The sequence below is a fragment of the Bidens hawaiensis genome, unplaced genomic scaffold, assembly GCF_021521415.1.
Source record: "Bidens hawaiensis isolate Kalapana, Puna unplaced genomic scaffold, B.hawaiensis_p1.1 tig00087339_1, whole genome shotgun sequence".
Classification (NCBI taxonomy): Eukaryota; Viridiplantae; Streptophyta; class Magnoliopsida; order Asterales; family Asteraceae; genus Bidens; species Bidens hawaiensis.
The window spans coordinates 1-4,484 of NW_027504273.1; the positions used below are offsets into that span (position 1 = coordinate 1).

General features: G+C 32.8%; 1 pseudogene across 1 annotated transcript; it reads right to left on the bottom strand.

The window, feature by feature from the left end:
• Positions 1-820: 820 nt before the first annotated feature.
• LOC143607823 (N-acylphosphatidylethanolamine synthase-like) lies at positions 821-2,334 on the bottom strand (annotated as a pseudogene). Its single transcript, XR_013149062.1, has 4 exons — positions 2,136-2,334; positions 1,931-2,057; positions 1,157-1,242; positions 821-958 (listed from the first exon to the last, which is right to left on the bottom strand). The product of XR_013149062.1 is annotated as an N-acylphosphatidylethanolamine synthase-like (transcript).
• Between the last annotated feature and the right edge of the window lie 2,150 nt (positions 2,335-4,484).

The following is a 4,484-nucleotide window of genomic DNA, read 5'->3' on the forward strand; positions in this document are numbered from 1 at the left end:
TCATTATCAAACCTAAGTATATTATTAACTTTCTTACAATAAAGAAAATTAAAATCCAAAAAATAAATATTAAAAAACGAAAAATGTAAAACAACCATTCTCTCAAGCCATCAGATTACTTTATTTGTAAATAAAGGCTTCTCATGTATTTGACCTGAATTCACGGGTATAGGTCTCACCAAACCCAGATAGCTCTTAAACGGGTTATAACATCTCATTATATTAAAAATTAATCTCTTGATATGAAAATCCTATAAAATAGGGATATACTAAAAATCAATATCCTATTTTATTTAAAAAAAAGATATTATTTATAATTAAGAAGCAATTTTATGATAAAGAAAATAAACGGGTAATGGGTATCACCAAACCCAGATAGCTTTTAAACCGGATTATAACATGTCATTTATTTGTGAAACCATTTTATCATCAACCCTCAAGTATATTAATTATTAACTTTCTTACAATAAATAAAATTAAAATCCAAATATACATATATAAATATTAAAACGAATAATGTAAAACAACCCCCGTAATACGGGGGATAAAATCTAGTGTGTGTATATATATATAGAGAGAGAGAGAGAGAACAAGTGTCGCATGTCCACCCAACCTATTTTAATCCCTCCTAAAAAGTTAACCGTTTTAGCCAATTAGACAACTCACCTAACATACGCATTTTGTCACCCCTAGTAATAGCTAATAAAATATCATCTTCTATAATCTAGTTATTTCGTCAACCAAATGTGTATATTATTGCCATATTATATGTGTGTGTGTGTGTGTGTGTGTGTGTGTATAGAGAGAGAGAGAGAGTTGCCTTTTGGAAACCATGATGAACAATTGGCAAGACTATTGGGGTTACAGGGGCACGGGCAATGAGACTAGCAGTTCCCCACTTCAATCGTTTTATTGGTTCATCTTCTTGGTAGACTTTTCCTTGAGGAAACGTATGTAGCTGTCCAATCAAATAGATTAAAGAATCAAGACGGTGATGGAAAATTACCTAAAAGGTACAGCGCATTATTTTTTGTAAAGTAAAATCATAAAAAAAAAAAACTGGAGTAGATAAGGCTCTGTGTGTGTGTGTGTGTGTAAATATCTAAGAACGACCTCAAGAATTGTGGAAAGAAATACAGTAATATAGATAAAATACCCATTCACCATTACTTAACAGCTCAAGAGCTTCTGTCATGTGTTCCTGATATATTCCACCACCCCTAGTAATTGGAATGCATTTGCCTGCAGTTTTATATAGTTTTAAAGGTGAAGCATGATTCACAGTCAAGAAAAACAGGCAGATCTACTGAAATATAACTGCAAAGCACATGAAATAACAATAATAATAAGTGATCACTATTAAACTACCAAAGAGCACTATCAGCAGAGAAATCAATTTCCACAACTGATATAACTTGCTATAACATGAGGCAAATTAACAGACACAAACTTTCAGGTCCAGTGGCAAATAATTAGCCTTATCAAAAAATGATTCAATAAGATGTGTCAGTCGCAAGGCCAATCACGTGCCGTCACTATCATTCTATATTGTCAAAGATGTAGAAAATATAGTTCTACAAATTTATTATTAAATATTCATATTGGTGCATCAAGTTCTTAATTAAAAAAATCTAGTTCTAGGGAGTTTCCCTGTGTTGGACTGTTCAATGATAAATAAAAAGGCACAATGTTCTGAACAAAAGTTTTAGAATCTACTAGCTGGAATTGAAAAACGAAACCTAAAATACAATATGGTAGAGGGGTTCCAATGCCGCTAGTATAAGTTCAATCAATCGTGATACCCTTCCTAGTTTAGAAAGCTATGTATTTGAACCCAGCCCATCAATTTGTAGGTTTAATTGTTTAATCTTATCAAAATAAGCTACTAAAACCCTAGAAATAAAAAGTAGCAAATAAACACTCACCACACCAAGCCTGAAAAAATATGAAAGCACCATATTTTTAAAGCAAATGTCTTCAGCGGATAGTACCCATCGTTGCAGGTCCGCATTACACGTGGGAAAGCCTTTGAATCCCACATAACCGGATCGTCCAGCCTGCAACATTGAGTTGAAATTGAGGAAGAAATGTAAACCTAAAAAAATTGATTGAAAGTAAGTGAGTGAGTGGCTGACGTGGACATGTGATTGCTAACGGTGATGAGAGGGGTTCCGTTTGGTCGAGATCTGACGAGGTGAGGAGAGTATCGGCGTTGTCAACGGAAGTGGAGTTGAGAAGAATGGCCACCGCCTTCGCGAATGATCCCACCGCCATTATCACCGTCTTCCTCGGTAGCCCACCCAGGTGATTCGCCTTGCCCGCCCACTCCATCTTACGACCACCCATAACTCTTTGAGATTAGGTCAAATGCACCGACCAGGTAATTTGGGGGAAGAAGAAGAAGAAGAAGAAGGCTTGTGTGTTTGAATGAATATATTCATTTCCTACTTTCAAATTATAAAATAATAAGGAAAACAAATAATTGCATGGCGTATATGAAAAAAAATGTATTATGTCTATGCTAGATATACAATGTATACATAAATTGATTTTATTTATATCGCAAAATGATTTTTTCAAATGAACTTAATAAAAAAATGTCCGATGCAAAATCGTACCCGAGAATGCTTCTTTCTATTAAAAATTCATTCTCGGTGTCATATATGTATAATTGAAAGAATTCTGGTTATGAACCAATTTCGAAAATAAGACTTCTCATACGATAGTAATTCTAACCACTCAGCCTAAATACAAAAGAGCCGTTATCTTTATTGATATATTTATCAATTTACCACCCATCAAAGAAAAGTAGGATATTAAATTGTAGTAATGGATGTTCTTCAAGAACTATGTTTTACCATAAAAAAGATTTTGATAAGTTTCAGAGGGCTTCTCGACTTTATCATAATGACAATATAAAAAATAACATGTTAAACCATTCAATTTTGTGAATATTTTGTTTCATTTGAGCATAGTTTTGCATAAATGTTTTCCATACAACGTTCTGATCACCATTGAAGGAAAAATTAATGTTGACATAAATATTTCAAATTTGATAAAAGATAGAAGTATTGATAGGCATGGGGTGGTATATCGAAGGTGTTCACATCTTTTCTTAAATTTTGATAGTTGAGGGAAAAATAGTTAATTTGTCAAATCCCGAACCTTTTGATTATTTCAAAAAATGCCCTTAAAAATAAATTTGAAACCCGAGTCATGTTTAAAATTCTAACTTTCTGCTTTTGACATTTTAAGTCAACACTTTGAACTCATAACAAATTTGACGATAAATCTATTTTGCATTCTCAAACTTTTAAAAATACTCAAATTTTCATTTTTGACCCATAACAAATTTTTACCTAAATGCGTTAATTTGTACCAAACAATCTATTTACCAACTTTTGACCCATTTAATAAAATTAACTTTCACAAAAAACCCGAAACAATTTTTCAATTGAGAAACATGATTTGTTGTTAATTTTTGGAATTCACCAAGTATTTTGAAATATATAGTAAAATAATATGTTAATATTTATATTTATAAAAATATAGAGATATTATATAATATAGTGTAAAAGGAAAGTGAATAATTCTTAATTTATTACATATATTAGGGTATATTAGTTTTGGAGGGAAAAAAATTATGAGAATTAACCAAAACATGACAAGTGTTCCCATTTATTTTACTTTATTAGAATAGATAGATTTAAGTCTAAATTATATATATATATTAATTTGAAAGTTTCTGTTACTCACAAAATGTTACTGTACTAACGCGACAAGTTTTCAAGCGTGTGGTACAACTCCTTAAAGCGTTAATGTTGGCAGGCTTCTAATTGTTTGATTTGGGCGGTGCTTCTGACTGCCCCACCTTTCCATGAACTTTTCTTCATTCTCAATCAATTGTCACCTAATCTTTGATTCCTGTCTCTTGGTTTTCCACCGTCTGCCGCCATTAGTGCCGATTGTTACTGGGTTTGATTTACGAACCATAGGCAGCGATCGTGTGTGGTGGTGGCGGTGCTCCGGTGTTGGGAAGTCATGGCTATCAAATTTAGGGTATATGACACCGGTTGCCGCCTCCCTCGCCGCCGATTGTAACCGGTTTCGATCTGCGAATACTAGGAGACGATTGTGTGGTGGTGGTGGGTGGCGGTGCTCCGAGGTTGGTAGTATGATTGATTGGTTTTTGTACATTTTATGATCGATTAAAAGAGGTGAGTTTTCAGTTTATGCTTCCATTTGTGTTCATGTTTATTGGATCAGCTTATGTCATGCTCCATGTATTATGATTAAAGATATGTCTAATTAAACTGATGCGTATACACATCTCGGGTCTGATTAGTGTTTAATTGGATATTTTTTTTGTTTGTTTTCTTCAAGGACCAGATTGAATTTGTTTATGTTTACATTTTGATAGTAGTTAGTATTTTAAAATAAAAATATAAAAGGTTTTAAGAGAAATTATATCTTCTTTAAAAAGG